Source organism: Heterodontus francisci, chromosome 30 (assembly GCF_036365525.1).
Source record: "Heterodontus francisci isolate sHetFra1 chromosome 30, sHetFra1.hap1, whole genome shotgun sequence".
Classification (NCBI taxonomy): domain Eukaryota; kingdom Metazoa; phylum Chordata; class Chondrichthyes; order Heterodontiformes; family Heterodontidae; genus Heterodontus; species Heterodontus francisci.
This window is the reverse complement of record NC_090400.1, coordinates 42420397-42434223: the sequence shown is the minus strand read 5'-3', so window position 1 is coordinate 42434223 and position 13827 is coordinate 42420397. Positions and strand designations below refer to the sequence as shown.

General features: G+C 43.6%; 1 protein-coding gene across 1 annotated transcript in view; it reads left to right on the top strand.

Moving 5' to 3' along the window:
* Nucleotides 1–13827, top strand: part of nsrp1 (nuclear speckle splicing regulatory protein 1) — a 55838-nt gene that overhangs the window by 21992 nt on the left and 20019 nt on the right. The gene's annotated exons all lie outside the window — the stretch shown is intronic.

The window sequence follows — 13827 nt, the reverse complement described above, 5'->3', positions numbered from 1 at the left end:
GGGTTTGAATCTCATCACAGCTGAAAGTGGAATTTGAATTCAATTAATAGAACAAAATCTGTAATTAAAGCTAGTCTAATGACCATGAAACCATAATCGATTGTCGTAAAAACCCATCAAGTTCACTAATGTCCTTTAGCAAAGGAAATCTGCTGTCCTTAGCTGGTCTGGCCTACATGTAACTCCAGACTCACAGCAATGAGGTTGACTCTTAAATGCCCAAGCAAGCTACTCAGTTGTATCAAACTGCTACAAAGTCGATAAGGAATGAAGTCAGATGGACTAACTGGCATCGACCTAGGCAGTGGAAATGACAATGGCAATCCCGGCCCGGTCGACCCTGCAAAGTCCTCCTTACTAACATCTGGGGGCTTGTGCCAAAGTTGGGAGAGCTGTCCCACAGACTAATCAAGCAACAGCAGTCAACATAGTCATACTCACGGAATCATACCTTACAGACAATGTGCCAGACACTGCCATCACCATCCCTGGGTATGTCCTATCCCACCAGCAGGACATACCCAGCAGAGGTGGCAGCATAGTGGTACACAGTCGGGAGGGAGTTGCCTTGTGAGTCCTCAACATCGACTCTGGACCCCATGAAGTCTCAAGGCATAAGGACAGACATGGGCAAGGAAACCTCCTGCTGATTAGCACCTACTGCAGCCCCCTCCAACCTCGGCTGATGAATCAGTACTTCTCCATGTTGAACATCAAGTGGAAGAAACACTGAGGGTAGCAAGGGCACAGAAGGTACTCTGGGTGGGGGACTTCAATGTCCATCACCAAGAGTGGCTTGGTCACACTATTACTGACCGCGCTGGCCAAGCCCTGAAGGACATAGCTGCTAGACTGTGGTTGCAGCAGGTGGTGAGGGAAAAACATACTTGACTTCATCCTCACCAATCTGCCTGTCGCAGATGCATCCGTCCATGACAGTATTGGGAGGAGTGACCACCGCACAGTCCTTGTGGAGACAAAAGTCCTATCTTCACATTAAGGATCCTTTCCATCATGTTGTGTGGCACTACCACCGTGCTAAATGGGATAGATTTCGAACAGATCTAGCAACGCACAACTTGGCATCCATGAGGCACTGTGGGCTGTCAGCAGCAGAATTGTGCTCAACCGCAATCTGTAACTTCAGGGCCCGGCACATTTCCCACTCTTCCATTACCATCAAGCCAGGGGATCAACCCTGGTTCAATAAAGAGTGCAGGAGGGCATTCCAGGAGCAGCGCCAGGCATACCTCAAAATGAGATGTCAACCTGGTGAAGCAACAACACAGGACTACCTGCACGCCAAACAGCATAAGCAGCATGCTATAGACAGAGCTCAGCGATCCCATAACCAACGGATCAAATGTAAGCTCTGCAGCCCTGCCACACCCAGTCATGAATGGTAGTGGACAATTATACAACTAACTGGAGGAGCTGGCTCCCATAAATAGCCACATCCTCAACGATGGGGAAGCCCAGTACATCATTGCAAAAGATAAGGCTGACGCATTTGCAACAATCTTCAGCCAGAAGTACCGAGTGGATGATCCATCTCTGCCTCCTCCTGAAGTCCCCAGCATCGCAGATGCCAGTCTTCAGCCAATTCGATTCACTACACGGGATATCAAAAAACGACTGAAGATACTGCAAAGGCTATGGGCCCTGACAGTATTCCAGCAATAGTACTGAAGACCTGTGCTCCAGAACTTGCTGCACCCCTAGCCAAGCTGTTCCAGTACAGCTACAACACTGGAATCTACCTGGTAATGTGGAAAATTGTCCAAGTATGTCCTGTACATAAAAAGCAGGACAAATCCAACCTGGCCAATTACCGCCCAATCTACTCTCGATCAGTCAAGTGATGGAAGGTGTCGTCGACAGCGCTATCAAGCGGCACTTACTTAGCAATAACCTGCTCAGTGACGCTCAGTTTGACTTCTGCTGGGGCCACTTAGCTTCTGACCTCATTACAGCCTTGGTTCAAATATGGACAAAACAGCTGAACGCACGGTGAGGTGAGAATGACTGCCCTTGATATCAAGACCGCATTTGATCGAGTATGGCTTCAAGGAGCCCTAGCAAATGAAGTCACTGGGAATCGGTGGAAAACTTTCTGCTGGTTTATGTCATAGCTGGTGCAAAGGAAGATGGTTGTGGTTGTTGGAGGTCAATCATCTCAGCTCCAGGACATCACTGCAGGAGTTCCTCAGGGTAGTGTCCTAGGCCCAACCATCTTTAGCTGCTTCATCAATGACCTTCCTTCAATCATAAGGTCACAAGTGGACTGTTCACTGATGATTGCACAATGTTCAGCACCATTCATTACTCCTCAGATACTGAAGCAGTCTGTGTAGAAATGCAGCAAGACCTGGACAATATCCAGGCTTGGGCTGATAAGTGGCAAGTAACATTCGCGCCACACAAGTGCCAGGCAATGACCATCTCCAACAAGAGAGAATCTTCAGCTGCTTCATCAATGACCTTCCTTCATCTCCCCTTGACATTCAATGGCAGTACCATCGCTGAATCCCCCACTATCAACGTCCTAGGGGCTACCATTGACCAGAAACAGAACTGGAGTAGCCATATAAATACCATGGCTACACGAGCCAGACAGAGGCTCAGGATTCTGCGGCTAGTAACTCACCTCCTGACTACCCGAAGCCTGTCCACCATCTACAAGGCACAAGTCAGGAGGGGGTTGGAATACTTTCCACTTGCCTGGATGGGTGCAGCTCCAACAACACTCAAGTAGCTCAACACCATCCAGGACAAAGCAGCCCGCTTGATTGGCACCCCATCTACAAACATTCATTCCCTCCACCACTGACGCGCAGTGGCAGCAGTGTGTACCATCTACAAGTTGCACTGTAGCAACTCACCAAGGCTCCTTAGACAGCACCTTCCAAACCCGCGATGTCTACTACCTAGAAGGACAAGTGCAGCAAATCCATGGGAACACCACCACCTCCAAGTTCTGCTCCACGCCACACGCCATCCTGCCTTGGAACTATATCGCCGTTCCTTCATTGTCACTGGGTCAAAATCCTGGAACTCCCTTCCTATCAGCACTGTGGGTGTACCTACCCTGTATGGACTGCAGTGGTTCAAGAAGACAGCTCATCACCACCTTCTCAAGGCCAATTAGGTATGGGCAATAAATGCTGTCCTAACCAGCAATGCCCACATCCCAGGAACGAATATAAAAAAAAGAAATATACCAGGGCAAACAATTCTTCCTTTTATTCTAAAGTTATCATTAGATAGTACACAAGATTCCACTATATCATGTGAAATTTCAGAATTTGGAGATTATGATCCAAGCAAGAGATTTTTGTTACAAGCTTAACTATTAAACAGGTTTGTTCTCCATTGGTATTATGTGCCAAAGTAAGCAGTATAGGTAAGATATTGAACAGTACTTAAAGTCAATCAAACTTAAACTGTCAGAAAATACACCTTTACAACTTGACAATTAGGTATCAGAAATATGCAATCGTGTTTCTTTAGTGAAAACAGAAGAGTATTTCTAAGAATTATGTAACTGCAAGATTACAAAGCTTATGTGATCTTTTTGCTGCATAAAAAAAATTAACTGCACATAAGTGATGAGTGCTTTTGTAAATATTCCTAGTTCCTTTAAAGAATGTACGCTTACTCTGAAAGACACTATTCGTTGAACAATATGAACAAAATTTATACAAGGTAGTTACAATGAGGAAGGTCATTCCACTCATCCTCTTTCACCCATGCAGAAAGATACTCAAATTCCCCATTTCAAAATTAAATTGTTATATTCTAGGACTTCTGTCTCCACTGTTCTTCCTGGAAGTGCATTCCATATGTTAACCACTCTTTGTGCATAGAAGAATTTCTTGACATAACCCTGAATCACATTTATTAGTTTGAATCTATTTCCTCTTGTCCTAATCTTACAATTTAACTTAAAATCATATTCCGTATTTACCTCTTCTATTCGTTAACTGTCTTGTAGCTCGGTAAGGTCATCTCTTTGACACCTCGTTTCCACACTTAAAAGCCCAATTTTCTCCAGTCTTCACAACTCAGTCTATTTACATTAGGGATCAGCCTTGTTTCTTTTTTCTGTACTGCCTCCAATACTTGTTTGCTTCCCTCTGTCACAGCGGTCAGAACTGGATGCAGTGTTCAAGGTTTGTCTGGCCAAAATGTTATATGGTTTTAGTCAGAACTTCCTTTGACTTGTATTCTACTGTTTTAACCATGTTGTTCAACATTCTGTTGGCTTTGTTTATTGCTGTTCTACATTGTTGGTTGTGTTGAGCTTCTTGTATACATATATGAAGACACTGAGGTCTCGTTTGGCTTTATCCTTAACTTTCAACACCATTCATGGAAAGTATGTATCTCTTATTTATCTTTCCCATGTGCCGTATTTTACATTTGTCTATATTAAATTTCATCGGCCTCTGAGCCGCCCACCTACATACCTTATCTAGCTCATTCTGCAATTTCTGAGCTGCCTCCTCCATTGCCCCTCCTAATTTGGAGGCTCCAAGTGTTACCAGTTTGCATTGAGTTAACTGAATCCAAGTCATTTCTGTAAATTTGGAACAGTAGTGGTCCCATAAGCGAATCCTGGGCATCAGGCTTAGTTCTCACTCCCCCTCACCCCCCGCTCCATCATAGCTCCTCAATTGTCTACTTGTTGTTTTGTACCCTTCAACAAATTACACGGTACAGCCACAAAGGTATGAGGGTGACCATGTAGAGTGTTGAGGAATCCAAGTATATCTGATCTGGGTTTGAGCACTTTAATACAAGTTCAGCCCACAATAGAGGTTGGAAACGTTCCACATTCACATCCGGTTCAAATCATGGGGTTTCTTTTCGATGAAAAGCAAGCATTTGTCTTTCTGCATTTAGTCCTGATGGGATTACAAGAAGTATTTTTGGAGTGTACCATCTTTTAGCAACTTTGCAATCAAGATATTAGCACATCAAAACATTTTGATCTCTTCAAAGAGGTATTGTGGTAGCAAAGCAGACATCTCTCAGCAGAAATGCTGAATTTTAAGCAACTTGCAACACCATCTTTTCACTGTGGTGTTTAAAGCTACTAAAGAAAAAGAGAAGAAACCATGGACTAAAATCTATATTAGCTCCCAGTCAAGTAACACCTCGATTTTAAAATTCTCATCCTTTTTTTCAATCCCTCCATGGTTTTGCCCTCACTATCTCTGTAATCTCCTACAGCCCAACAACCTTCCAAGATCCCTGCATTCTGCTAATTCTGGCCTATTGAAGATTCCTGATTTTAATTGCTCCACCATTGGTGGCTGTGTCTTCAGCTACCTAGGTTTGGTCGTCCCTCCCAAAACCTCTTTGCCTCTACCTCTCTCACTCTTTCTTCCTTTAAGACACTCCTTCAAACCTACCTCTTTGACCAAGATTTTGGCTATCTGCCCTAGTATCTCCTTATGTGGTTCGGTATCTGACTTTGCTTTATATTGCTCCTGTGAAGTGCCTTGATACCTTTTATTATATTAAAGATGCATTATAAATATAAGTTGTTGTTTGAAAGACTTTTGAAAGTATGAGGGTAGACTATTCTTCAGCGAACCTCTTTACAATCTTTGAAACAATAAATAAATTGATTAACTACATTATTTCTAACATTTTCTTCCAGCTTGTCCCCTTCGCTCTTTTTGTTCTTGCTGAGGTATAATTTTGTGGGCACTGGAGACATCTCTTCCCCCCCCCCCCCAATCCTCCTCTTCCCTTTCCCTAACTGGAGTGTTGAGGCCAGTTGTAATGCCAAGCCAGTCAGGAACAGCGAAGTTGCTTCAAGTACGGGATGTTCTTTTTCCAGTGGTTCAGCTACCCTTTGGCTGGACTCATTGTATAGACTTACTGTATAAGCTCATTGCTCATCTTGGCTTGCACCTCCTCAACAAACATTGCATCTAAAATTTTATTAAAATATACAATTTCAGACAGTAATTCTAATTTAACCTTTCAAGACTTCAATTAGCTCACTTTAATCGGTAACTTAATTTCTGTAAAGCTGTACATTGGAGAGAATTAACAATGTGGCAATTACATTTAAACTTCACTGTAGCATGACAAAATAGCTAGTCCCTTTTCTAAAGTGTGGATACAAGCTAAGATACAAGAGCCATGAAGAGACTGTTTAATACATTGTTCTGTCATCGAAGGCCTTCTCATGCCCCAACCTATTTCACTAATGATCCAATACAAAGTGGGGGGGGGGGGGGGGGGAGGGAATGGCATTTTATAAATAAACTAAGCCAGGTATTTACTATTGTTACATTTTTATGTATGTTTACTTCTCAATGGAGCAAAGAGTTCTCCTAGCAGCTTGCATTCAGTTGAAAATACATTCTCGAAGCAATCTGAACAAACAAAAACTAATAATTTGTATACAAGTTTAGTAAGAAAATTGGTTTTTATTGCAATAAAGCTTGATGTGGCTCAAAGTGCCCGAAAAAGCAATAAAACATTGCCTTGGTTTGATTGTATCTTGAAGAGATAAGAGGTGTATTTCTCTGACAAAAATTATTTCATTAGTTTAGTAATAAATTGTGAATGATGTAGATAAGTACAATCATGGTAGGGAGGGAATTTCATTTCCTGTGAGGTATGAAGCTGCATGTCAGTTTTGATTTTCAAAGCTGGCTCAGAATGTTCTGCAAAAACTTTACTGTGTGCTTGTTTATGCTTGTTATCATAACATATTTTTCTGTGGGGGAAGGAAATGAAAGCGAGGAGACAAGATGAGGTAGATTTGGTGTAAAATTTAGAGTACCAGGTATTAAACTTTCATAAGCACAATTTTTATTGTGCCTGGGAATGGCAGTAGGATTATTCCACATTACACCATGAAGCAAAGGATTCATGATTAAAATGGCTAAAATCACAGGAAATTACATGTTTGTCATCCATCTCCAGCTCAACAGTGGGTGTAGTTTGACGATCTTGTTTAATGTAGGCAGTCTTTTTAAACAAGCTCAAAGAGTTCAAATCCACCCCAATTACAGGTTTTGTTTGTAATTTTTAAAAAATATACACAATTGGGTCATGCCTGTCAGTGTAATATGAAGGCCGCAGTTATATAGCCAATTTTTGTGCAAATACAAACTGGTTTTGGAGTTACATTACATTTTGACAGTATAACTGGAGTCAGATTCCAGTGTGACTTATCAGCAATGAAGACGTGATGTGAGAGACCCTCCATGAGGTTGCCTCGTGTTGTTTAGGTTTCGCATCTGTGCGGGCAGGGAAGATGGAAGATTACATTTCCACTTACTACATAGTTGAGATTTTTTGGGCCCTTCATAAATTCAAGAATTTTTTTTTAAGATGAGAGAATAAGCACTACTGCCCCTGTGAGAGGGCATGCATACTTACACGCATGTGGAGAACTCTGCCCTGGCAGGCAAAACTAGAGTGCCAGCTCTCAGTATATCTTGCAACTGCCTGGCAGTGAAGCTATGGCTCGGATTTTGCAGTTGTAATGTCTGTGAAACTGACAGCAACTTCTGTTTAATGTTTCATTAAACGTGGAAATCCAAAAGTTGTTAGTGATTCCGTGCTTCTCCACAGGTGTGCTGTTGAAGTCCTCACAGATGGAAATTTTAGGACTCACTAGAATTGGTATGAGTTTCCACTCTTTCCACTATTAGTCTCACAGTAAAAACCCTTGAAAATTTTACGCATTGGTGAATAAGATGTAACTGTTTTTAATGTGTTCTAAGTCATGATTACTGCTGAGCAACTTTTCTGTCCCTGAAAAACTAATTTGATATTTGTGAAATGTCAAATTTCTCCATTCATGATTTTAAAAACATCCAAAGATTTACTTTGCTCTCTGTAAAATGATTACAAAATGAAGGATAATCAATGACTTTTACTTCCTGGATTCTAGATGTTAGAATTATTCAATGTGATTGGCTGCTTAGCCTGTTTTTTTAATTCATTCATGGGATGTGGGCATCGCTGGCTAGGGCAGCATTTATTGCCCATCCCTAATTGCCCTTGAGAAGGTGCTGGTGAGCCGCTGGCTTGAACCGCTGCAGTCCATACAGGGTAGGTACATCTACAGTGCTGTTAGGAAGGGAGTTCCAAGATTTTGACTTAGTGACAGAGAAGGCAGGGCGATATAGTTTCAAGTCAGGATGGTGTATGGCTTGGAGGGGAACTTGCAGGTGGTGGTGTTCCCATGTAGCTGCTGTCCTTTTCCTTCTATGTGGTAGAGGTCGTGGGTTTGGAAGCTGCCTTGGTGCTATGCTGCAGTGCATCTTGTTGATGGTACACACTGCTGCCACTGTGCGTCAGTGGTAGAGGGAGTGAATGATTGTAAATGGGGTGCCAATCAAGAAGGCTGCTTTGTCCTGAATGGTGTTGAGCTTCTTGTGTGTTGTTGGAGCTGCACCCATCCAGGCAAATGGAGAGTATTCCATCATACTCCTGACTTGTGCCTTGTAGATGGTGGACAGGCTTTGGGGAGTGAGGAGGGGAGTTACCACAGGATTCTGAGCGTCTAACCTGCTTTTGTAGCCACTGTATTTATATAGCTACTCCAGTTCTGTTTCTGGTCAATGGTAACCCCCAGGATGTTGATAGTGGGGGATTCAGCGATTGCAATGCCATTGAATGTCAAGGGAGATGGTTAGATTCTCTCTTGTTGGAGATGGTCATTGCCTGGCACTTGTGTGGCACGAATGTTACTTGCCACTTATCAGCCCAAGCCTGGATATTGTCCAGGTCTTTTTGCATTTCTACACTGACTGCTTCAGTATCTGAGGAGTCGCAAATAGTGCTAAAAGTTGTGCAATCATCAGCAAACATCCCCACTTCTGACCTTATGATTGAAGGAAGGTCATTGATGAAGCAGCTGAAGATGGTTGGGCCTAGGACATTACCCTGAGGAACTCCTGCAGTGATGTCCTGGAGCTGAGAAGATAGATCTCCAACAACCACAACCATCTTCCTTTGCATTAGGTATGACTCCAACCAGCAGAGTGTTTTCCCCGATTCCCATTGACTCTAGTTTTGCTAGGGCTCCTTGATGCCATACTCGGTCAAATGCTGCCTTGTTGTCAAGGGCAGTCACTCACCTCTGGAGCTTAGCTCTTGTGTCCATGTTTGAACCAAGGCTGTAATGAGGTCTGGAGCTAAGTGGCCCTGGCGATACCCAAACTGAACGTCACTGAGCAGGTTATTGCTAAGCAAGTACTGCTTGAAAGCACCGTCTACGACACCTTCCATCACTTGACTGATGATCGAGAGTAGACTGATGGGGCGGTAATTGGCCTGGTTCAATTTGTCCTGCTTTTTGTGTACAGGACATACTTGGGCGATTTTCCACATTGCTGGATAGATGCCAGTGTTGTAGCTGTGCTGGAACAGCTTGGCTAGGGGCATGGCAAGTTCTGGAGCACAGGTCTTCTGTACTATTGACGGAATATTGTCAGGGCCCATAGCCTTTGCAGTATCCAGTGCCTTCAGTCGTTCCTTGATATCACGTGGAGTGAATCGAATTGGCTGAAGACTGGCATCTGTGATGCTGGGGACTTCAGGAGGAGGCCGACATGGATCATCAACTTGGCACTACTCGCTGAAGACTGCTTCAGCCTTATCATTTGCACTGATGTGCTGGGATCCCCCATCATTGAGGATGGGGATATTTGTGGAGGCACCTCCTGTAAGTTGTTTAATTGTCCACCACCATGCAGGACTGCAGAGCTTGGATCTGATCCGTTGGTTGTGGGGTCGCTCAGCTCTGTCTATCGCACGCTGCCTATGCTGTTTGGCGTGCAGGTAGTCCTAAGTGTTGCTTCACCTGGTTGATGCTTCATTTGAGGTATGCCTGGTGCTGCTCCTGGCCGGCCCGCCTGCACTCTTCATTGAACCAGGGTTTATCCCCCGGCTTGATGGTAATGGTAGAGTGGGGAATATGCCGGGCCATGAGGTTACAGATAGTGGTTGAGTACCATTCTGCTGCTGTTGATGGCCCATAACGCCTCATGGATGCCCAGTTTTGAGTTGCTAGATCTGTTCGAAGTTTATCTCATTTAGCATGGTTGTAGTGCCACACAACATGATGGAGCATATCCTCAATGTGAAGACGGGACATGGAGGAGTACTGATTCATGAGCAGGAGTTTTCCTTGCCCATGTTTGACCCTGTGCCATGAGACTTCATGGGGTCCAAAGCTGAGGACTCCCAGGGCGACTCCCTCCCAACTGTATACCACTGTGCCACAACCTCTGCTGGGATGGTGATGGCGGTGTCTGGGACATTGTCTATAAGGTATGATTCCTTGAGTATGACTGTGTCAGGCTGCTGCTTGACTAGTCTGTGGGACAGATCTCCCAACTTTGATACATGCCCCCAGATGTTAATAAGGAGGGCATTAGTGAATGGGTTTTTTCAACAATTGACAGTGGTTTCATGGCTATCATTAGACGAGCTTTTAATTCCAGAAATTTTAATTGAATTCATATTCACTGTCTGCGGTGCATTATGGGTATATCCTGGCAGGACAAAATTACAAATGTGGCAGTCATCTCAAAGGCAGAGCTCCCAAGTGTGTTGGCACTGATCAAAAAGAGGCGGCTTCGAAGGATCGGACACGTCCACAGGATGGAAGACGGTCACATACCCAAGGACCTTCTGTATGGTGAGGTAGCCGGGGTCAGATGACCATTGGGGCACTCTAAGCTCCGCTTCAAGGATGCTTGCAAGTGTGACATGACAGCCCTAAATGATGACCACCGCACTTGGGAGTCACTAGTTGGTGAAAGAGGGAAATGGCGACACATCCTGTGGACTGGTGTGCACTACCACGATGACCAGTGGCTACAGCAGTTTGGCAACAGGCGCCAGTGCCGAAAACAACTCGCAGCGTCACTTGGCAGCTTCATGTGTGGCACTAGTGCAGAACCTGCCTCTCAAGGATTGGCCTTCACAGCCATCAGCAAAGGTGCACCAAGAGAAGATACCTACCTAAATGGATTGTTTGCTGCGTGTTCACCATCTTCCATTGGTGGAAGGATGCCAACCATTTTCTACTAAAGCCTGGCTTGGGTATAAAATTAAAACCCGACCCGGGTCCGACCTGACAACAGCCAATCCGAACCTGACCCGAGCCCCTTTATTTTAAATGTCCGACCCAATCTGAACCCGACACATGTATTCGGGTTTGGTTGAGTAACCAGGCTTTAAACTAGTGATCGAATATCGGAGCCAGTTGTTGATGTACCTGTGTTCAATTAACATCATAAAAGTTTAAAAAAGCAACAAATACTGATTTCAAACAAGCAAAGGCGCTACGACCCCCCTGCACTCGCGGGAAAAGAAGGATCCACTTCAGGAAATCATGCAATGTAACAAACAAGCTTCTGAACTGTATCAAGTTCCGATGTCATTAACAAAAAAAAATCTCCGCAGAGAACTCAGGTTGGGAAATTTAATCTCCCTATTTCCAGATAATTTTAAATCCTTGGGCCATGTATAGATTAAAACAAAAGCTCAATTGATGTTTCTGTACTTACTGCAGTTACTGGTATCTTCCCCAGGCTTGTCAGTTTCTCCCATTCTTGATAGATTTTGGAGTGTGAGAGGTTGGGTTAATTTCACTCGGGTGCTTTATGTCGGAACTTGTAGCTGTTTCTTTCCCCTCCTTTCCTCCCCACTCTTCTCACCTCCGTTTTAAAGATCCTCTGAAAAATGAAGCATTAGTATTTTTCCAGATGAGTGAAGTGAAATGCTGTTTATTATAACAATATTTTAAAAAGTAACTAGGATTACCAATGCTTTGAAACAGAACATTTAGTAAAAGTTTGATTATGTCTTAGGCATTTAGCAAAACAGGAAATATCTTTGAAGTCATTGTCGTAAATTGCTGGTGTTGAATTTGCATTTTTATTTATTTGGTTATCTCTTTTTTAAAAGAGCAAACACAAGTGAATTGTCGAATTTATTCTGGGACTTAGCTTTGTAGATGACCTAACTATAATCTTCCAATGTTCTCTCGATTTGGAAACCATTTCTTCAGATTGGAAAATTGTACATGTTAATCTGCTATTTAAGAAAGATGACCGAGAAACAAGGAAAATTTAGACCAGTTTGCCTAATATCTATTGTCAGAAAATTGCCCAAGTTTATAATTAATGATAGAATGACTGAATACCTTGAAAATTTTCAGTTGATCAAAGAGCCAGCATTTATAAAGGGTAGGTCATATCTGATGAATCCGATTGACTAAAGTAGTTTACAGAGGAATGTCTATGGATGTAATTCATGTGGACTTCCAGAAGACATTTAATATAAAGTCCTGCATAAGATACTGTTAGCTGAAGCTCATGGATTTGAAGGTAAAGCATGGCTTCCCGACCTGAACCCAACCAGACCTGACGACAAGTGCCGGGTCTCTCTTCCGGGTCCAGCATTCAGGCTCGGGTCGGGTCGGGCTGGACGTGGACAGTGCTGCCTTGCTCTGGGAAGTAATCTTGAAATGAACATTCAGGACGTCAAGGCGGGAAACGTGCAGTCTGGACTCCACGCTCTGCAGTAAAGACTGCTTGACAACCAAACCTGACTTCATGTGTCGGGGTCGTGTCGGGTTGGGCATTTTAAAAAATTAAAGGACTGGGGCCTGAGTCAGGTTCGGGTTGGCCGTTGTCGGGTCGGGCCCAGGTCGGTTTTAGTTTAGTTTAGTTTAGAGATACAGCACTGAAACAGGCCCTTCGGCCCACCGAGTCTGTGCCGACCATCAACCACCCATTTATACTAATCCTACACTAATCCCATATTCCTACCACATCCACACCTGTCCCTATATTTCCCTACCACCTACTTATACTAGGGGCAATTTATAATGGCCAATTTACCTATCAACCTGCAAGTCTTTTGGCATGTGGGAGGAAACCGGAGCACCCGGAGGAAACCCATGCAGACACAGGGAGAACTTGCAAACTCCACACAGGCAGTACCCAGAATTGAACTCGGGTCGCTGCAGCTGTGAGGCTGTGGTGCTAACCACTGCGCCACTGTGCCGCCCATACCCGAGCCAGGCTTTAATTGAAGGTATATTAGTGACCTAGTTAGGAAACAGAGTATGGATAACAGGCAGGTACTCTAATTGGCAGGATGTGACGAGTATTGTCCCAAAAAAATCTGTGTTGGGGCCTCAACTATTCACTGTATTCATTAAAGACTTAGTTGATAGCACAGGAAGCTGCATATCCAAGCATACCGATGACGCTAAGATAGGAGGCATTATAAGCAGTGTAGATAGAGGCAAAAAATTACAGAGAGATACTAATAGATTAAGTGAATGGGCAAAACTGTGGCAAATGGATTCCAATGTAGAAAAATGTGAGGCCATCCACTGTGGACCTAAAAAGGAGAGAACAGGGTAATTTCTAATTGAGGAAAAGCTAGAATCAGTGGAGGCACAAAGAGACTTGGGGGCCAAGTACACAGATTAAAATGTCATGGACAGGTAGAAAATAATCAAAAAAGTGAATGGAATGCTGGCCTTTATATCTAGAAGAATAGAGTACAAGGGGGTAGGAATCATGCTTCAGTTATACAAAGCCCTGGTTAGACCCCACCTGAAGTACTGTGAGCAGTTCTGGGCGCCACACCTAGGGAAGGATATACCGACCCTGGAAAGAGTGCATTGTAGATTTACCGGATTAATACGTAGACTCCAAGGGTTACATTACGAAGATATATTACACAAAATAGGGTTGTATACCCTGGAATTTAGATTAAGGATGATTTAATCGGAGCTTTCAAGATATTAAGGGGAATAGA